Source organism: Arachis hypogaea, chromosome 4, assembly GCF_003086295.3.
Source record: "Arachis hypogaea cultivar Tifrunner chromosome 4, arahy.Tifrunner.gnm2.J5K5, whole genome shotgun sequence".
Lineage (NCBI taxonomy): Eukaryota > Viridiplantae > Streptophyta > Magnoliopsida > Fabales > Fabaceae > Arachis > Arachis hypogaea.
Genome location: NC_092039.1, coordinates 71,279,180 through 71,301,669, shown reverse-complemented (window position 1 = coordinate 71,301,669; position 22,490 = coordinate 71,279,180). Strand labels below are relative to the sequence as shown.

The 22,490-nt window shown below is 38.8% G+C and overlaps 1 non-coding gene across 1 annotated transcript; it reads right to left on the bottom strand.

The window, feature by feature from the left end:
• Window positions 1-20,820: 20,820 nt before the first annotated feature.
• On the bottom strand, window positions 20,821-20,924 carry LOC112798526 (small nucleolar RNA R71). Its single transcript, XR_003200136.1, has one exon. It is a non-coding gene; the product is annotated as a small nucleolar RNA R71 (small nucleolar RNA).
• Window positions 20,925-22,490: the final 1,566 nt, after the last annotated feature.

Below are 22,490 nucleotides of genomic sequence, written 5' to 3'. Positions count from 1 at the left end.
TCCCTAATTCTCTAAAATCTCAGTAAGTCACCAAGAGAAGTTCCAAAGTTCAAAAATAAAAAAAAAGAAGATTCAAAGCTCAAAAGAAAGATCAAAGTTCAAAAGTGAAGAAAAAAGGTCCTAATTACATCAAACTATCTCCTATTTATACACTTTCTATTCTTGGATTTTGGAATTTGGATGGGCTTTTGATTTGGTGAAGAAATGAATTTTTTTGTATTTTTAATCCAATTTTAGCCCATGAAGAAAGTAGCTCCCAGGAGGCTGCCCTGCCCTTGTGGAGGGCAGGGCAGAAAATTGTGCATCTGGCCCATGGTGCGTGCGTGTGGTGCGCTGGTGCATGCAGGATGCTGCCCTGCCCTCGCGGAGGGCAGGGCAGAACTTTTTGGTGTGCCAGAATGATGCCTGTGCGTGCTGCTGGTGCTGCCGAGTGATGCCTGTGCGCCAGAATGATGCTGCCGAGCCTTCCCTTGGTGCGCCAGAATGGTGCGTGTGTGTGCATCACCAAAATGCTGCCCTGCCCTTGCGGAGGGCAGGGCAATGTTTCCAAATTGAAGCCCCGTGTTCGATCCTTGTGTGACGCACACGCTACCTCTTTTCCTTGATTTTCTTGGCACCAAAGTAAGGCTTAGTTTCTTGTTTCCTCATGGTTCCGTGTTCGATTCTTGTGGCAAGCAATGGTGAGCTTTTTCTTTGAATTTCTCTCTTTGGTGAGCCCGATACTGCCCTTGAGGAGGGCAGGGCAAGGTTTTTACTTTCTTTGATCCAAGGCACAATTTTGTGCTCTGCCCTTGTCGTGGGCAGGGCAGCGTTGCCTCTCTTTGCTTGCTTGCTCATGTTGCCCTCCTAGAGGGCAGTGTGCCCTTGTGAAGGGCAATGCTTACACTCTTCCTTTATGCGCCATGCCTTTTTCTCCTTGAGCCACGCTTTCTTAAGCCACGCTTCCTCTTTTCTTCTTTTCTTCACCTACAATAAACCAAAACAACTACTCAAAGTATCACTAAATTCACAAGGCTTATAAATCAATTAAAATTCAATTAAAATTAGCTTAAACCTCATGAGTTAGCATCAATTTAATGGTAGTTGCTTGATTTAAAGAAGTTGTGCATTTTCATTCCAAATCACTTACTTAGGATGTAAGAAAGTGCATAAAGACTAATAAAACAAGTGAAATTAGCTTGAAAAATGGGTATATGATGACTTGTCATCACAACACCAAACTTAAATCTTACTTGTCCCCAAGCAAGCATCAAAACTAAGAGTAAATGAAATGAACAAGAAAAGAACACATATCCTTATTAGGCATATAGCAGAACTTGATTTATGGAGTCTTTATGCAGACAATGATAATTCAATTATTGTTACTGTTACATAGTATACATCTTTCCTCAAAGGCTTGCTAAACTTGCTGTTATAAGACTTACTTTTTAATTACTCCCTTGCTAACTTTTCTTTCTTATAATGCTTAACAAGCTTATTCTTTTGGAGGTTTGGTGTCTAATGTTGCAGTAGTAGCCTTTGGCTTTATTTTTTTTTATTTTCTTTTACTCAACATCTTTCCACCACAGACACATGGCTCACTATTTCTTCCTAGGATCATTGATGCCCAGCATCTCTTTGATAACTAAATGTTCTGTATCTAAGTTGCTCTTTATTGTGGACTTTCAATTGGCCATCCCAAATCAGTTGATCTAAGTGACCGGGTTTTAAAATACCCCTTAGAATTTACTTATCCAAGCATATCTTAGTACAAGAACACCACAGGCATATGTCCTAGGGTCCAAGCTATTGGTGTCCAACCCTTATTCTTTGTTTTTCTTGCCACTTTGGCTTTTTCTTCTTCCTTTTCTTTCTGTTTTTGTTCTCAAGGGCTTTTTCTTTATTGATAAGAATCTTTATATCAGCAAGCTAACTCACACTTTAATGAAAATGATATTATGCAACAATTATTTCATGAGTTATGCATTTAATCAAACACATATACCACCATTAACTTCCATTCTTTCTTATGCAACATTGGATATTTCACTTTTCAATTCAAACAATTCTCTTTTATTCAAGCTTATGGGAAACAAAACAAAATTTAACTAAGTGATGGATAACAAACAACATGCAGATTTAGCATTTCTCTAACTATTTATTAAATGATTAAAAGAAAAGCAAAGAACAAAAATTGCATGAAGTAAAAGAAATAAACAATGGAGGCATATCATGTTTCAGACATGCATCTCCTTATTAGAGACATGAAAGAGGAAGTATGAAAGAACTTTGCCACCTTCTAATGATTGTGGCTACTGCTTGATTCTCCCTTTTTCTTCTTTCTCTTTCCTAGCTTGGAGTAGTCTCGAATTTCTTCACCAGGACATCTTCTATCCCAAACAGAATCCAAGAGCTTTGAGAGTCCAACTTCTTCCAATCTGTTAAGTGTTAGCTCCGTGTAATGATGAGACCTTGCTTTTTGCTTGGCGTCAAATTCAGGGCATTGCTCAAATGGCTTGATCTGTGGATTGAGTGTTGGAAAATTGTGGGTCAAGTACTCCAACCTTGCTTGTATGTTTTCATCACTCTCCATTCTTTGCACATATCTAACTTCTTCCATGGTGTGATGAATATTCTTCCATTGGTATAGGTTGTGTCTATATTCCCCTGCTTTAGCTTGACTAAAATATAGCTTATCATATGATTCTTTGAATTCTTTGTATTGCTCTTTTTGTCCTTCAAGAATCTGTGCTTGAAATTCTTGCTGCTGAGTCATCATTTGTTGCTGCCATCTCTCTTGTCTCTCCTCCATTTGACGCTGCCAAGCTTCTCGTTCCTCTCTATCTTTCAAATATTGCTCCCTAAATTCTGGATGGGGCTCTAGATATTTCTCTTGGCGCCCTTGATTTTGGTCTTGTTGAGCTTGCATGAGTTGATGAGATAATTCTTCAATTGCTCTTTGTAACTGGCTCATGTCTATGGCATCATGAGCTTGATTTCGTCCTTCCTCTCTTTGTGATCTCCTTTGTCTGAGAGCTACCACCCCTTCTTGATCATCGTCTTCATTCATTCCTTCCATACTTTTCTTAGTGATTCCTTTCCCTTTTTTCACCTTTTCTGTGTCCTCATCTTCGAAGATCACGCCCGCTTTGTTGCATAGCCTAAGGATGGTAGTTGGATGTCCAAGACCACTTGATTTACTTGTGCTATTAGCCATCTCTTGAATGCTGCCGGCTATGAGTTGTGCGAGGTTGACTTCCCCTCCATGTAGGATGCAATATGTCAAGAGTGCTCGTTTGATTGTGACCCAAGAAGCGTTTCCAGTAGGGAGAATAGACCTCCTTACTATCTCATACCATCCTTTGGCCACAGGAGTAAGGTTTATTCTCCTCAAGTGGCTCGGAACTCCTTTTGAGTCTCTTTCCCAGTCTGTATTTTCCATACATAGCCCTTGCAAGATCTCATCAGGATTGTTTTCCATTTGCAATCTGGTCTCATAACTAGGCTCTGCATAAGTTATGGTTCTCAACTTTAGAGCCCTAGTGATGGCTGCTGGACTGAAGCTCACTTCAACTCCTCTGACATAACTTGTGTAAGGAGTACTATCTTTGTTTTCTTTTACAGCATTTGCATAGAACTCATTGATCATGACTGCAATGATGTCAACGAGAGGAGCACATAAGAGTTCCCACCTTCTTTCTTTAGTGATTTGCCTCATGATGGGGTATTCTCCTTCCTTCAACTCAATGCCCTTCTCATAAATAACATTCTTTGTCTTCATGAATCTATGATATCTTCCTTCATGGAATTGGGACCTAAATTTTCTTGTGTCAAACGATGGAGGCTCGGTCACCATTGGTTCCTTTCCTGGCCTTCTTTTTGAACTTGAGGAGGCCATCAGATTTGAAGTGAAAAGGAGGTAAAAATTGGAAGTAAGAGAAGAATGTGTTGTGTTTAGGATGATGCTCGGTTTTGTTGTGCAAGAGAAAGAAATTGTTGGCTTTAGTTTCGGGAGTAGAGGATATTATGGCTTACAAGTGAAAGTGGTTTGTATGAGTGTGTAAGCCATTTGGTGCTAACGGCTATTTATAGGAAAACTCTTCAAACCTTCTAACAAAACCATAATGAATGAGGAAGGAGTTCGTTGGTGTTCATGAAGGGTCGAGATTGAGTTGATCATACAAAAGGTTCATGGATTGAACGGTCTGCATGCTTTGTTGAGGCTTTGACGAGGATTCTCTTCTCATTGGTTGCATGCATTTATGTGTTTGATGGTGCATGCATGCAGATTCTGCTTCCCAAGGAGCGCATTTCTCTAGGCACATGTGACCATCCTCTTTTAGCTGATCCTAGCCGTGGCCCCTCCTTGCTTTTGTCGCAATCTCTTCCTCCTAAATAAACCAAAACAGCTAGCCTTAGAATATTAATATAAACGTTAGCAATTGACTTGTAATAAAGAAGAAAGTTGTTCTGTTTTGTTTAGTTGTTATTTGATTTTTTTTTGATCAATTGTGTCCCTTAATTAAAGATGCTAAAAGTTGGTGAACACCAAACTTATCTCTTATTGAGGGGACGGCTTAGCAATGCAAACCATTCTTCACAATTGATGTATTTTATATTAAAAAAATTGATGCATGATCCCTTTCGGTATGGTTTTGATTCCATGAATAGGAAACTAATCTGTAGAACAAAATTACATATGTAGACACCAAACTTAGTGTCTGGTCATATGCTTTATCAAAATGTCGTTTCTTATGTTCTAAGAATAGCCCCCTTTCTTTTGAAAAGCAAAAGTTGAGTGTGCCTTAAGGGACACCAAACTTAGAAGTCTGACTTATGCTCTAAAACAATGTATGCATTTATCAAATATAACAGTTCAAAATCATACTCAGGGGAATCATAGCTTATTAGATGAAAGAAAAGACAGAAATCTTAAATCATGGGTTGCCTCCCATGAAGCGCTCTTTTATTGTCACTAGCTTGACATTGAACTCCCTTTAGGGTGGTTGATGCTGGTGATGTCTCAACTTGTCACCTCTCACTGTAAGCTTTCTATGTGTGTCTTGATGCTCAATTTCAATATGCTCAAGAGAAAGTACTTGGTTGACAGTGTAATAATCTTCTGTTCCCAGCTGTTGATACACTAGTTGCACATTATCACCTTTAGAAAATCCTTCAGTTGGGATTTTCTTATTCTTCCACCCTTTGTAAGCCTTCTTCTTGCTCTTCATCTTTTTCTTTCTTGTTGATCTTTCTTCCTTGACAGTGACTTGGGTTGTGATACCTTCCTTCTTGTTTATCATCCTAGCTTCTTTTTGAATTCCTTTTTCTTCTTGCACCTGCTTATTTTTCTGTTCTACTGCCTTGTTGGTTGCTTGCTTTGGAAGGAAGTCACTATTTGTCTTGCTTGCTTCTTCATTACTTTGTGATTCTGGAAAGAATTTCAAGGTGATGCTCTCATCATGCATCCTGAGGGTTAGCTCTCCCTGCTCTATATCTACAATGGCTCTAGCAGTGGCCAAAAATGGTCGACCAAGTATTATGGAGTCATTCTCATTCTCTGCTGATTCTAGGATCACAAAGTCCGCTGGAAAGATGAACTTATCAACCTTAACTAAAATGTTTTCAATCAACCCTTTAGGATATACCACTGATTGGTCTACCAATTCCAAGGACATCTGTATTGGTTTCACCTCTCCTATGCCAAGCTTTTTCACTAAAGAAGATGGAATTAGATTTATACTTGCTCCTAAGTCACACATCCCCTTGTCGATGAATAGGCTTCCAATAATGCAAGGTATGAAGAAGCCTCCAGGATCTTCAAGCTTGGGAGGAAGTCCTTTTCTGATTAGTGCACTGCATTCTTCACTGAGCATTACGGTCTCCTTCTCATTCCAGTCTCTTTTCTTGTTGATGAGTTCCTTTAAGAACTTGGCATACAGAGGCATTTGCTCTAATGCCTCAGCTAGCGGTATGTTGATTTCCAACTTCTTGAAAGTCTCAAGGAATTTGTGGAAATGTTGATCCTTTGTCTCTTTGTGGAATCTTTGGGGATAAGGCAATAGAGGTGTCAAGCTTTTCTCCCCTTGAAGTTGTCTTGGAATCGGTTCTTCCATGATCTGCTTTCCCTTCTTCAAATTTTGTGGTCTATTTTCTTTCTCTTGAGGTTGATTCTGAGAGTACTTGCTTGCTGTTGCATCTTCATCATTGGCTGCCTCTTTTTCAACTTGTTTCTTGTCATTTTCCTTGGGCTTCTTGGTGGCTTCTTCATCTTTCAGCAGTATTTTTCCACTCCTCAACTGTATTGCCTTGCATTCCTCTTTTGGATTAGGAATGGTGTCACTTGGTAGTGAGCTTGATGGTTTTTCAACAGAAATTTGTTTGGAGATTTGCCCAATCTGCCTTTCCAAGTTCTTCATGGAAGCTTCCTGGTTCTTTGTTGTCAATTCTTGGTTCTTCATCATCTTCTCCATGAGCATCTCTAGATTAGTAATCCTCTGAGAGTCTTGTAAGATTGGTTGGTTTTGGAGTGTTGATGGATGATGATAGGTGTTTTGGTTAGTTGGGTGGTTATTGGGTGGATAATGGTTAGAGTTGGGATGAGTGTTTTGTGGTTTTCTGTATGTGTTTTGGTTAGTGTTTGGCTGGTTGTTGTTTGTGTTTTTCCAATTGTTTTGAGTTGAATTCCTTTGCCATGGCTGCCGAATTTGATTGTGGTTGTCTCCCCATCTGAGGTTGGGATGGTTCTTCCAAGAAGGATTGTAAGTATCTCCATAGACTTCATTAGTTCCAGGATTTTGGGTGTGCATGTATTGGACTTGCTCTTGCTGTTGCTCCTCTTGAATTTCTTCATTTTGACCCCAAGTAGTTGATGGTTGGCTTGTGGCACTTACTGATGCAACTTGCAGGCCATCAATCCTTTTGGCCATTTGCTCAAATTGTTGCAGAATTTGCTGCTGCATCATTTTGTTTTGAGCTAAGATTGAATCCACTCCTTCCAACTCCATTACTCCTCTCCTTTGTGATGGTTGGCGTTGCCTTTGGTGAGCAAAGAAATATTGGTTGTTAGCCACCATATCAATGAGATTTTGAGCTTGCTCTGTAGTTTTCATGAGTTGTAATGAGCCTCCAGCTGAATGATCAAGTGCTTCTTGAGCCTTCAGAGTGAGTCCCTCATAGAAATTCTGCAGCTTATCCCACTCAGTGAACATCTCTGGTGGACATTTCCTCAATAGTGCCTTATATCTTTCCCATGCTTCATATAAATTTTCAGCCTCCATTTGAGTGAATGTCTGCACCTCAGTCTTCAATCTTATGATCCTTTGAGGGGGGTAAAATTTGGCAAGAAACTTGCTCACCAAGTCATCCCAAGTGTTGATGCTCTCCTTTGGAAATGTCTCTAGCCATTGAGTGGCTTTGTCTCTGAGAGAAAATAGAAAGAGCAACAACTTGTAGCTGTTAGGAGGCACACCATTGGTTTTCACAGTATCACAAATCCTCAAGAAGGTAGATAAGTGTTGATTTGGGTCCTCCAATGGCCCTCCTCCAAAAGAGCAGTTGTTTTGGACCAAAGTGATGAGTTGTGGCTTTAGTTCAAAATTGTTTGCATTGACATTAGGAGTAAGAATGCTACTACCACAGTGTCTAGCATTTGCAAATGTGTATGAAGCCAGGACTCTTATTTGTTGTGGGTTATTTTTGGCCCCTCCTCCTGGTTGATTGAGATTTGATGGATCTCCTTCCATTTCTTGGAATTCCTCCTCAGATTCCTCCTCTCCAATAACGTTCTTCCCTCTTTCAGCTCTTCTTATTCTTCGAAGAGTTCTTTGGTCAATTTGAGAGAGGATAGGGGAAGATCTTCCTGTACCTGACATACAAACACACAACAATAAACACACAGATCCAGAAAACCAATGAAACTTCAATCTATAGCTAGAATGAAGTTTTAGTTAGTTTAAGCAAAAAGTCAAACAGTTAGTGTGTTAGCCAAAATTAAAACAACAAAAAAGAAAAAGTGCTTGATCTAGATCTCCACTTCACTTAATCATTGACAATCTATTTCAATCCCCGGCAACGGCGCCAAAAACTTGATGTGTGGAAAACGGTCCAACACAAAACTCACCGGCAAGTGTACCGGGTTGCATCAAGTAATAAAACTCACGGGAGTGAGGTCGATCCCACAGGGATTGAAGGATTGTGCAATTTTAGTTCAGTGGTTGATTTAGTCAAGCGAATCAAGTATTGGTTGAGTGATTTTGTAGCCAACAGTAAGTAAATAGCAGGAAATGTAAAGGGAGAGGGATGAATTGCAGAAATTAAAGAGAACGGAAAGTAAAGATGCTGAATCTTAAAGAACAAGAAATTAAATGACTGAAACTTAAAGTGCAAGAAATGTAAATTGCAGTAACTTAAAATACAAGAAATGTAAATTGCTTGAATGGAAAAGGGGAGTTGAGGATTGGGAATTCAAAATTTCAGCAAAGGAAATTAAATTGCAACAATTAATAAGCAGAAGATGAATTGGAAGTAACTAGAATTCAAACAGGAAATGAAATTAAATTGCAGCAGGGGTTCACAGAAGAACCAAAAAGGAAAATGGGATCTCAGGACTCCAGAGACTAGATAGCAAAGTCTAGATCTCAATTGCCTTCCCAGATCCAAGTTCTCAAAGCAATTGACAAGAAATTAAAGAAGAAGCAGTAAAAGAAATGAAATTAAATTCAATTATGCATAAGAGGGTTTAAAGAGATTTTGAATGCAGATTGAGACAGAATTTCCTCAATTCTTCACACCCAAAACTCAAAACAAAAAAAGTAAAATTGCTCAAGCAAGAACGAGGAAGAAGAGAGATAAATTCTCCTCCCTAATTCTCTAAAATCTCAATGAAGTCACCAAGAGAAGTTCCAAAGTTCAAAAATAAAAAAAAGAAGATTGAAAGCTCAAAAGAAAGATCAAAGTTCAAAAGTGAAGAAAAAAGGTCCTAATTACATCAAACTATCTCCTATTTATACACTTTCTATTCTTGGATTTTGGAATTTGGATGGGCTTTTGATTTGGTGAAGAAATGAATTTTTTTGGATTTTTAATCCAATTTTAGCCCATGAAGAAAGTAGCTCCGAGGAGGCTGCCCTGCCCTTGTGGAGGGCAGGGCAGAAAATTGTGCATCTGGCCCATGGTGCGTGCGTGTGGTGCGTTGGTGCGTGCAGGATGCTGCCCTGCCCTCGCGGAGGGCAGGGCAGAACATTTTGGTGTGCCAGAATGATGCCTGTGCGTGCTGCTGGTGCTGCCGAGTGATGCCTGTGCGCCAGAATGATGCTGCCAAGCCTTCCCTTGGTGCGCCAGAATGGTGCGTGTGTGTGCATCACCAAAATGCTGCCCTGCCCTTGCGGAGGGCAGGGCAATGTTTCCAAATTGAAGCCCTGTGTTCGATCCTTGTGTGACGCGCACGCTACCTCTTTTCCTTGATTTTCTTGGCACCAAAGTAAGGCTTAGTTTCTTGTTTCCTCATGGTTCTGTGTTCGATTCTTGTAGCAAGCAATGGTGAGCTTTTTCTTTGAATTTCTCCCTTTGGTGAGCCCGATACTGCCCTTGAGGAGGGCAGGGCAAGGTTTTTACTTTCTTTGATCCAAGGCACAATTTTGTGCTCTGCCCTTGTCGTGGGCAGGGCAGCGTTGCCTCTCTTGGCTTGCTTGCTCATGTTGCCCTCCTAGAGGGCAGTGTGCCCTTGTGGAGGGCAATGCTTGCACTCCTCCTTTATGCGCCACGCCTTTTTCTCCTTGAGCCACGCTTTCTTAAGCCACGCTTCCTCTTTTCTTCTTTTCTTCACCTACAATAAACCAAAACAACTACTCAAAGTATCACTAAATTCACAAGGCTTATAAATCAATTAAAATTCAATTAAAATTAGCTTAAACCTCATGAGTTAGCATCAATTTAATGGTAGTTGCTTGATTTAAAGAAGTTGTGCATTTTCATTCCAAATCACTTACTTAGGATGTAAGAAAGTGCATAAAGACTAATAAAACAAGTGAAATTAGCTTGAAAAATGGGTATATAATGACTTGTTATCACTATTAAACCCAAGGATTGAAGGAATTAGTTAGTAATTAGCACATAGTTTAGTTTTAACATGCTTTAGTTAGTTTCTAGAGAGAGAAGCTCTTTCCTCTCTATAATTAGGATTAGGTTTAGATCTAGATCTACTTCTTCTGCTTCTTCTCTTTTGCTTTAATTTCTCTTTTTCATCTTTAATTGTTCTCTTGTAGTTGTAGCATTCTACTCCTCTTGTAATTCTCTTGTATTGTTAGTTGTAGTTTATGAATTCTTTTGTAGATCTACATCTTCTTTTAATGCAATTTATTGTTTTCATGTCTTTTAGTGCTTACTTTAGTTTCCTATTATTGATCTCTTGCCTTGATTAGTTGTAGTTTCTTTAATTCTTGCAATTTATGATGTTTTCCTTTATTGCCTTTTATGTATTTGATGAAATGCTTCTTCTAGTTATGAGTTAGATTTTGCTCCTCTTGGCTTTGGTTGAGTGATTGGTGACTCTTGAGTTATCTAATTCCTTTGTTGATTGATAATTGAAAGTTGCTAATTGACTTGAATGTCACTAAAGCTAGTCTTTCATCTAGATTTGGCTAGGACATGTGATATCAAGTTAATTCCTCCACTTGACTTTCCTTCATAATTAGAGGTTAACTAAGTGGGAGCAATACACAATGCTCATCTCAATTGATGATGATAATGAGGATAGAATTTCCACTTCTCATTCCCTACCAAGAGCTCTCGTAGTTGTTAGTTTATTTCTTTTTCCATTTACATTTCTTTTATCTTACTACAAAAACCCCAAAATATACTTCATAACCAATTACAAGAACATCTTATTGCAATTCCTAGGGAGAACGTCCCGAGGTTTGAATACTTCGGTTATTTTTATTGGGGTTTGTTACTTGTGACAACCAAATTTTTGTATGAGAGGATTATTTGTTGGTTTAGAAACTATACTTGCAATGAGAATTTATTGTGAAATTCTAAACCATCAATTTTATGTGAGTGATTGGAGTAGAATTTTATGTTTATGATGACTCAATCAAACATGGGTGATTTTATGCAAAATCATAAGATTTATGCACAATTTAGTTGAATATTATGAACCTTATGATTTTGGTGAAACTTTGATTGCTTGTTTGGTTGATGACAGGTGAAAATATGATGAAAAGAAAAGGCAAAGAAGCAAGGTGCAAATGAACGCTGCGTTCATTTGATGAACGCTGCGTTCATTTGATGAACGCTACGTTCAGACGCGACGCACACGCGTACAAGACGCCTCCACGTGGGTGAGCAATTTTGGAAATCCATGCGTACGCACGCTTGACGCGCACGCGTGGATTGAGGATTAGTGTTCACCAACAACGAATGCTACGTTCACTTGGAGTGAATGCCTACGATACTTTCAGAGTTTGAATTTGAAGGTGGGCATCGACGTGCACGCGTAATACAGCTTGTGCTTCTAGCACCATTTCAGCACCAGGCCATCATAACTTTCTGTCTAAACGCCCCTTTACGTCGATTTTGCAGGGTCACGCGTACGCGTGGGTGACGCTCACGCGTGGGTGGCTGTTTTTGTTAGTGACGCGGACGCGTCAAGGATGCGTTCGCGTGGGCATGTTTGTGCGTAAGGCACGCCTCTAGCCACGCTTCCACGTGACTCTCTGCTTTTTTTCTTCTTGTTTCGAATGCACATATGACGCGGATGCGTCAGCGACGCTCGTGCGTCACGTACCCTTTTTTTAATGCAAAATGCAAAATGCAGATGACTATCCAGAAATTATGAATGAACACGAATAAAAATAAAATAAAATAAAAAATAAGAACACAAAGGAAAGAATATACCATGGTGGGTTGTCTCCCACCTAGCACTTTTAGTTATAGTCCTTAAGTTGGACATTTGGTGAGCTCCTTGTCATGGAGGCTTGTGCTTGAACTCATCCAGGAATCCCCACCAATGTTTGAAATTCCAATATCTTCCGAGATCCCACACTAGTTGCATAAAGCCTTCAAGCAAGTTAAAGCAAGTGACAAGGCCACAAGAGTGTTGATTGCTAGAATGAATTCCGGGGTCCCCAACCTTGCTTTTGCACCCGTCTTCTTGTTGACCATCTTTGTTCTAACCGGGTGGTAAGCAATCTGAATTCTCACTGAGGCATCCAAACAGCTTCCTAGACCCATACAATTTAGTATTCTTCAACCCATGATAATTTATCCGTGAGCTTCCTACCATAATGAACCTAGGATTGTGTTGCCACCGCTAACTATCTCCCTCTTACTTTTATAGCCACAAAGAGCTCTAAGTTGCCCATCTGTCTCAAGCAAAGCATATTCAAGTGGGCTAATTAAGCTTAGGGATGAGAGATTTACCCACTTAAATAAAGGAATGGATGGTGATGGCTTTGGGGGAGAGGTTTCCAACAACTTTGGCAAGGTGATTTCAAGCTCCATTCCCTCGTGCTCTTCCTTGATAACTTCCACCTCTTTGCAAGCTTCTTCAATTTCAACCTCTTCCTCTTGGTAGCTTTCTTCCAATTCGATCTCTTCTTCATTGTTCACCAAGGGCATGGGAGGTTGTACTTCTTCTTCTTTAATCTCCATGTCAAGTCCAATGGGAGAGGATTCAAATGTTGATAAGAATTCATCAATGATTGAATCCATCTCTTGATCATCCCCTTCATAGTCTTCAAACATGATATGCCTTGGAAGTTGTACACCCTCCTCAACATCAAATTCAAACTCCTTAGAAGAGGGCTCTATGACTGGGCTTTCCCATGGACGTTCCGCATCTCCTAAATCTTTGACCACTTCTTCCTCTTCAACGATTACGGTTTCCTCCAATTGTTCCAATACAAAGTCATGCTGCTCACTGTCCACAGAGAGTTTCTAGCTTCTCTTTCATGCTGCGTTCTTCAGTAGATTCTCCACATGAAGCCATGGGGGTTCCTTGAGTGTCCAAATGTTGGGAAGCTAACCGATTTATCGCTTGCTTCAGTTGATAAAGAGTTGCATGAAATTGATCTGTTGTTTCCTTGAGACGATCCTTTGATTCTTGTTTCGCTTGGGTATCATAAGTAGGACCATAAGGCTTTTAGATTGATGGATATAGATATGGTGCATATGGAGGTAGTGGTCCTTGGAAGTAATTGGTTTGGAATTGGGGTGGTTCTATATAGGGTTCATATGGTGGTTGGTGTGGTGAATAAGGGTTAGGGTCATATGGGGGTGTTTGGTGGTAAGGGGCTTGTGAGTTTGGTGGTTCAAAGGTATGTTTTAGAGGTGGTTCATAAGTATAGGGTGGGGCTTGTTGTTAACTACAAGGGGTCCACCGTATCTATCATCTTGGTACGTACCTCAGAATGGCTCTTGACCATAGTAATTTGGTGGGTGTTGGTTGTCATGAGAAGGTCCACCATAGCTATTGTCTTGGCATACATTGTAAGATGGTCGTTGTCTATAGTATTTTGGAAGGTGTTGTTGCCTAAATGGTTGATTAGATCCTCGTTGCTCCTTCCATCTTTGATTTCTTTGACCTTGATGCATGTTCCTGTTATAGCTTCCATTCCTTGCAACGACATTGGAACCAAACTTAAAGCGACAGGGGTGAGAATTCATAGTAGCTAAAGAAAATTAAAAACAAAAATAAAAACAAATAAATAAGCAAAAAGCAAATATTTACAATAACCAATAATAAGGCACACGTTTGCAATTCCCCGGCAACGGCGCCATTTGACGAGTGGATTCTTGCGTGGTCTAGAATTTCATAAAAATAATCACATTGTAAGTATAGCTTCTAAACCAGCAAAGAATCCTTCGTACAAAAACTTGTTTGTCACTAAAGCAAACCCAATGAAAGTAATAACCGGAGTATTTAAACCTCGGGTCGTCTCTCAAAGGAATTGCAGGGAGGTGTGTTTATTATTGGTTATGAGAAAAGTATCTTTTTGGGTTTTTGAAAGGTTTGAACAAGGAATGTAAATGACAAGGAAGTAAACTAATTATCATGAAAACCCTTGCAAGGTATAAGAATTGGACGTCCTATCTTAGTTATCCTTATCAATTGTGATGAGAATTGGCTTTTGCTCCCACTTGGTCAACCTCTAACCATGAAGGTATGTTAAGTGGATAAATCAATTTGATTCCTCAGGTCCTAGTCAATTCCTAAGAAACGACTAGAGTTAGGGGAATTCAAATCAATCAGCAAAGAATTCCAGTTTTCAATCAACAAGGAGTTTGATAACTCAAGTTTCTCCAATTACTCAACACAAGCTAAGAATGTAAAAAGCTAAATTAAAATCATAGATATGAAATACCTCAAATTGCATTAAATAAAGAAATCAAATTTAACATGGAGTTCATAAACAAATAAACGAGAAACTAAATTAAAAGAACATTGAACCTGAAATTGAGAAGAAGAAGAAATCCTAATCCTAAAATCTAAGAGAGAGGAGAGAGCCTCTCTCTAGAGAACTACATCTAAACCTAAAATTATGTGAATGAATGTTGTTCCCATGAATGGATGCATTCCCCCACTTTATAGCCTCTAATCTGTGTTTTTTGGGCCGAAAACTGGGTTAAAAACAGCCCAGAAATCTCCCCCAGTGATTTTTGATACGTCCAGCACGCGGCAAAGTCACGCGTACGCGTCGTCCACGCGTATGCGTGGATTGAGTTTTCTCCAGGTCACGCATGCGCGTGATCCACGCGTGTGTGTCTCCTATCTTTAGAGAAGCTATAGCAAATTATATATCGTTGTGAAGCCCCGGATGTTAGCTTTCCAACGCAACTAGAACCGCATTATTTGGACCTTTGTAGCTCAAGTTATGATCGATTTAGTACCAAGAGGTCAGGCTGGACAGCTTTAGCAGTTCCTTTAGTTTCTTGTATTCCTTCCACTTTTGCATGCTTCCTTTCCTTTCTCTAAGCCATTCCTACCCTGTAATCTCCGAAAACACTTAATACACATATCACGGCATATAATGGTAATAAGAAGGGATTTAAACATAGCAAATTTAAGGCCAAAGAAACATGTTTTCGGTAATAGCATAAAGCTAGGAAGGGAAATATAAAACCATGCAATTAGTATGAATAAGTGTGCAAAGACTTGATAAAAACCACTCAAATTAGCATAATATAAACCATAAAATAGTTATTTATCAATTGAATTTAAAAGCTCAAGAGTCTTTAGATTACTCAGCAGGAGGTTCATTACAACTAATAAAGACAGTGGAGGAAGCCTAGAATCTCATAGATACTGTGACCAACAATTAATACTTCTATGCTCATTAGAGGCAACCTAACCAGTACAAAAGAAGGGTGTGTTGGAGCTAGAAGGAGTTGACACTATCTTGGCACAGAACAAGTAGATGCACCAACAAATCCAGCAACAAATGGAGTTGATGACAAAGAGAATCGATGGACTCCAAGTGGCTGCAGTTAACACAGCAAGCCAACCCTCAAATGGATGGAGCCAAAGTGATGAAGCCTCTGAGAGAAGCAACTATGAGCAGCAACCAGAAAAAGTCCAATATATGCATGACACCTCAAGCTCTTCTCAGAATGAATTTCATGGAGATACATACAACCCATCATAGAAGAATCATCCCAACTTGAGGTGGGGTTTTAATCAGAATTCATGGCAAAAGAATCACAATTCTAACAACTCCCGCAACATAAACAACCAAACTCACTCATCCAATAACACTAACTGATACAGAAAACCACAAAACTCATATCAGCAACCCAACAACAACTTACAGATGATGAGCGGATAATTTATACGCTTTTTGGCATTGTTTTTAGGTAGTTTTTAGTAGGATCTAGCTACTTTTAGGGATATTTTTTATTAGTTTTTATGTAAAATTCACATTTCTAGACTTTACTATGAGTTTGTGTGTTTTTCTGTGATTTCAGGTATTTTTTGGCTGAAATTGAGGGACCTGAGCAAAAATCTGATTCAGGCTGAAAAAGGACTGCTGATGTTGTTGGATTCTGACCTCCTTGCACTCGAAATAGGTTTTCTGGAGCTACAGAACTCTAAATGGCGCACTCTCAATGGCGTTGGAAAGTAGACATCTAGGGATTTCCAGAAATATATAATAGTCTATGCTTTATTTGAGTTTAGATGACAAAAACTAGTGCTCAACGCCAGCTCCATGCTGTATTCTAGAGTAAAACGCTAGAAACACGTCACAAACCAGAGTTAAATGCCAAAAACACACTACAACTTGGCATTTAACCCCAAGAGAAGCCTCTGCACATGTAAAGCTCAAGTTCAGCCCAAGCACACACCAAAGTTGGCCCCGGAAGTGGATTTCTGCACTTAGACTTATTTCTGTAAACCCTAGTAGCTAGTGTAGTATAAATAGAACTTTTTACTATTGTACTAGGCGTCTTATCTTGGATTTTACATCTTTGATCATGTTTTGGGGGCTGGCCTCTCAACCATGCCTGGACCTTTATCACTTATGTATTTTCAACGGTGGAGTTTCTACACACCATAGATTAAGGTGTGGAGCCCTGCTGTACCTCGAGAATTAATGCAATTACTATTGTTCTTCTATTCGATTCAAGCTTATTCTTATTCTAAGATATTCGCTACACTTCAACCTGATGGATGTGATGATCCCTGACACTCATCATCATCCGTCCTCATGAACGCGTGCTTGACAACCACTTCCGTTCTACCTTAGATCGAGTGCATATCTCTTGGATTCCTTAATCAGAATCTTCGTGGTACAAGCTAGAACCCATTGGCAACATTCTTGAGAATCCAGAAAGTCTAAACCTTGTCTGTGGTATTCCAGGTAGGATTCAAGGATTGAATGACTGTGATGAGCTTCAAACTCGTGAGTGTTGGGCGTAGTGACAAACGCAAAAGAATCACTGGCATGATCGAGAACCAACAGATGATTAGCCATTCTATGACAGAGCATTTGGACCATTTTCACTGAGAGGATGGGAAGTAGCCATTGACAACGGTGACACCCTACTGATGAGCGGATAATTTATACGCTTTTTGGCATTGTTTTTAGGTAGTTTTTAGTAAGTTCAAGCTACTTTTAGGGATGTTTTCATTAGTTTTTATGATAAATTCACATTTATGGACTTTACTATAATTTTGTGTGTTTTTCTGTGATTTCAGGTAATTTCTGGCTGAAATTGAGGGACTTGAGCAAAACTCTGAAAAAGGCTGACAAAAGGACTGCTGATGCTGTTGGAATCTGACCTCCCTGCACTCGAAATGGATTTTCTGGAGCTACAGAACTCCAAATGGCGCGCTCTTAACGGCGTTGGAAAGTAGACATCCAGAGCTTTCCAGCAATATATAATAGTCTACACTTTATTCGGGAATTGACGACGTAAAGTGGCGCTCAACACCAAGTACATGCTGCTGTCTGGAGTTAAACGCCAGAAACATGTCACAACCCGGAGTTGAATGCCAGAAACACGCTATAACACGGAGTTCAACTCCAAAGGAAGCCTCAGCTCGTGGATAGATCAAGCTCAGCCCAAACACATACAAAGTGGGCCCCAGAAGGGGATTTATGCATCAATTACTTACTCATGTAAACCCTAGTAGCTAGTTTAGTATAAATAAGACTTTTTACTAGTGTATTAGGAGTCTTATCTGGTCTTTGACCATATCTTGGAATATCTCTGGATGCCTAGTCCTTAGACCATGGGGGCTGGCCATTCGGCCATGCCTGAACCTTTCACTTATGTATTTTCAACGGTGGAGTTTCTACACACCATAGATTAAGGGTGTGGAGCTCTGCTGTACTTCAAGTTTTAATACAATTACTATTATTTTCTATTCAATTCTCTTTTATTCTTATTCCAAGATATACGTTGCACAACAACTTGATGAATGTGATGATCCGTGACACTCATCATCATTCTCACCTATGAACGCGCATGACTGACAACCACTTTCGTTCTACCTTAGGCCGGGCGCATATCTCTTAGATTCCCCAACAGAATCTTCGTGGTATAAGCTAGATAGATGGTGACATTCATGGGAATCCGGAAAGTCTAACCTTGTCTGTGGTATTCCGAGTATGATTCCGGTATTGAATGACTGTGACGAGCTTCAAACTCCTGAAGGCTGGGCGTTAGTGACAGACGCAAAAGAATCAAGGGATTCTATTCCAACCTGATTGAGAACCGACAGATGATTAGCCGTGCTGTGACAGAGCATAGGACCATTTTCACTGAGAGGATGGGATGTAGCCATTGACAACGGTAATGCCCTACATACAGCTTGCCATGGAAAGGAGTAAGAAGGATTGGATGAATGTAATAAGAAAGTAGAGATTCAAGAGGAGCACATCATCTCCATATGCCTATCTGAAATTCTCACCATGGAATTATATGAGTAACTATTTACTATTTTATTTTCTGTTTATTATTTATTTTCAAACTTATCATAAACCATTTAATCTGCCTAACTGAGATTTACAAGGTGACCATAGCTTGCTTCATACCAACAATCTTTGTGGGATCGACCCTTACTCATGTAAGGTATTACTTGGACGACCCAGTACACTTGCTGGTTAGCTGTGCGAAGTTGTGAACCATGATATTGGCACCAGATTTTTGGCGCCATTGCCAGGGAAAGAAAGAGCAATGAATTTTACAAAATACATGAACATGATCACAATTTCGTCCACCAGGTTTTTGGCGCCGTTGCCGGGGATTGTTCGAGTATGGACAACTGACGGTTCATCTTGTTGCTCAGATTAGGTATTTTTCTTTTCAAAAAAAAAAAACTTTTCAAAAAACCTTTTTCAAAATTTTTCTTTTCTTTTTCGTTTTTTTTCCAAAACATATTTTGGAAAAAAAATTTATTAATAAAAATACAAAAAAATCATAAAATCATAAAAACCAAAAATATTTTGTGTTCTTGTATGAGTCTTGAGTCAATTTTTAAGTTTGGTGTCAATTGCATGTTTTTAAAATTTATGCATTATTTTTTCGAAAATCTCATGCATTCATAGTGTTCTTCATGATCTTCAAGTTGTTCTTGACAAGTCTTCTTGTTTGATCTTGATGATTTCTTGTTTTGTGTTGTTTGTTGTTTTTCATATGCATTTTTTGTTTGTTAGAGTCCATGCATTAAAGATTTCTAAGTTTGGTGCCTTGCATGTTTTTTTTGCATCAAAAATTTTTCAAAAATATGTTCTTGATGTTCATCATGATCTTCAAAGTGTTCTTGGTGTTCATCTTGACATTCATAGTGTTCTTGCATGCATCATGTGTTTTGATCCAAAATTTTCATGTTTTGGGTCATTTTCATGTTTTTCTCTCTCATCATTGAAAAAATTCAAAAAATAAAAAAATATCTTCTCCTTTTTTCTCTCAAAATTTCGAAAATTTGAAGTTGACTTAGTCAAAAATTTTCAAAATTAGTTGTTCCTTACAAGTCAAATCAAATTTTCAAATTTTAAAAATCTTATCTTTTCAAAATTTTTTTCAAAAATCATATCTTTTCCATTTTTTCTTTTTTTTTTTGAAAATTTCAAAAATCTTTTTCAAAATATTTTCAAAATCTTTTTCTTATCTTTATATCATATTTTCGAAATTACACTAACAATTAATGTGATTGATTCAAAAATTTGAAGTTTGTTACTTTCTTGTTAAGAAAGGTTCAATCCTTAAGTTCTAGAATCTTATCTTGTAGTTTCTTCTTAGTGAAGTAAGTAATTTTAAATTTAAAAATTAAAATCTTTTTTTTTTATCTTTTCTATCTTATCTTCTTACCTTATCTTTTTATCATATCTTTTTCAAAAATTTTATCTTTTACAAAATTTGATTTCAAAATATCTTATCTAACTTATCTTCTTATCTTTTCAAATTTGATTTTAATTTCTTTTTCAACTAACTTTTTGACTTTGTGTTTGTTTCTTATCTTTTTCAAAACCACCTAACCAATTTTCCCTCTCTAATTTTCGAAAATATCTCATCTCTTTTTCAAAAACTCTTTTTGTTTTAAATTTTTTATTTTAATCTTATCTTATCTTAAATTTTCGAAAATACTAACCTCTTTTTCAAAATTATTTTGGAAATTCTCCCTCTCTTTTCTTATTCTATTTAATTATTTATTTACTAACACTTCTCTTCACCTCTCTTCATCTAAAAATCCAAACCCATTCTTCTTCACTCTTCTCCCCTTTCTTCTTCTACTAACATAAAGGAATCTCTATACTGTGACATAGAGGATTCCTCCTCTTTTCTTGTTTTCTTCTCTTTCATATGAGCAGGAACAAGGAAAAAGGCACTCTTGTTGAAATTGATCCCGAACCTGAAAGGACTCTGAAGAGAAAACTAAGAGAAGCTAAATTACAACAATCTAAAGGTAACCTTTCAGAAACATTAGAACAAGAGAAGGAGATGGCAGCCGAACCCAAAAACAACAATGCAAGGAGAATGCTTGGTGACTTCACAAAGCCAACGTCCAAAATTGATGGAAGAAGCATCTCCATTCCTGCCATTGGAGCCAATAATTTTGAGCTTAAGCCTCAACTAGTTGCTTTAATGCAACAGAACTGCAAGTTTTATAGACTTTCATCTGAAGATCCTTACCAGTTTTTAACTGAGTTCTTGCAGATTTGTGAGACTGTTAAGATGAATGGAGTTGATCTTGAAGTCTACAGGCTCATGCTTTTCCCTTTTGCTGTAAGAGACAGAGCTAGAATATGGTTGGATTCACAATCTAAGGATAGCCTGGACTCTTGGGATAAGCGGGTCACGGCCTTCTTGGATAAATTCTTTCCTCCTCAAAAGCTGAGCAAGCTTAGAGTGAATGTTCAGACCTTCAAACAAAAAGATGGTGAATCCCTCTATGAAGCTTGGGAAAGATACAAGCAGTTGACCAAAAGGTGTCCATCTGACATGTTTTCAGAATGGACCATATTAGATATATTCTATTATGGTCTATCTGAGTTTTCGAAAATGTCATTGGACCATTCTGCAGGTGGATCTATTCACCTAAAGAAAATGCCTGAAGAGGCTCAAGAACTTATTGACATGGTTGCAAATAACCAATTCATGTACACTTCTGAGAGGAATTCCGTGAATAATGGGACACCTCAGAGGAAGGGAGTTCTTGAAATTGATGCTCTGAATGCCATATTGGCTCAGAACAAAGTGTTGACTCAGCAAGTCAACATGATCTCTCAAAGTCTGAATGGACGGCAAAATGCATCCAACAATACTAAAGAGGCAGCTTCTGAAGAAGCTTATGATCCTGAGAACCTTGCAATAGCAGAGGTAAATTACATGGGTGAACCTTATGGAAACACCTATAATTCATCATGGAGAAATCATCCAAATTTCTCATGGAAGGATCAACAAAAGCCTCAACAAGGCTTTAACAATGGTGGACGCAAAAGGCTGAGCAATAGCAAGCCTTTTCCATCATCTTCTTAGCAACAGACAGGGAATTCTGAACAAAACACTTCTAATTTAGCAATCTAGTCTCTGATTTGTCAAAGGCCACTTTCAGTTTCATGAGTGAAACAAGATCCTCCATCAGAAATCTGGAGGCACAAGTGGGCCAGCTGAGTAAGAAAGTCATTGAAACTCCTCCCAGTATTCTCCCAAGCAATACAGAAGAGAATCCAAAAGGAGAGTTCAAGGCCATTGATGTAATCAATATGGCCGAATGCACAAGGGAGGAGGAGGACAAAAATCCTAGTGAGGAAGACCTCTTGGGACGTCTCTCAAGCAAGAGGGAGTTTCCTATTAAGGATCCAAAGGAATCTGAGGCTCATATAGAGACCATAGAGATTCCATTAAATCTCCTTCTGCCATTCATGAGCTCTGAAGACTATTCTTCCTCTGGGGAGGATGAAGATGTGACTGGAGAGAAAGTTGCTCAATATTTAGGAGCTATCATGAAGCTGAATGCCAAGTTGTTTAGTAATGAGACTTGGGAAAGTGAACCTCCCTTGCTCATTAATGAACTAGATACCTGGATCCAGCAAATTTTACCTCAAAAGAGACAAGATCCTGGCAAGTTCTTAATACCTTATACCATAGGCACATTCACCTTTGAAAAAACTCTATGTGATCTGGGGTTAGGGATAAATCTTATGCCACTCTTTCTAATGGAGAAGCTGGGGATCATTGAGGTACAACCTGCCTTGTTCTCATTACAATTGGCAGACAAGTCATTGAGACAAGCTTATGGAATAGTGGAGGACGTGCTTGTAAAGGTTGAAGGCCTTTACATCCCTGCTGATTTCATAATCTTAGATACTAGGAAGGAAAAGGATGAATGCATCATCCTTGGAAGACCTTTCCTAGCTACAGCAGGAGCTGTGATAGATGTCAACAGAGGTGAATTAGTCCTTCAATTGAATGGGGACTACCTTGTGTTTAAGGCACATGGCCATTCCTCTGTGACAAAAGAGAGTAAGCATGAAGAGCTTCTCTCAGTTCAGAGTCAAGAAGAGCCC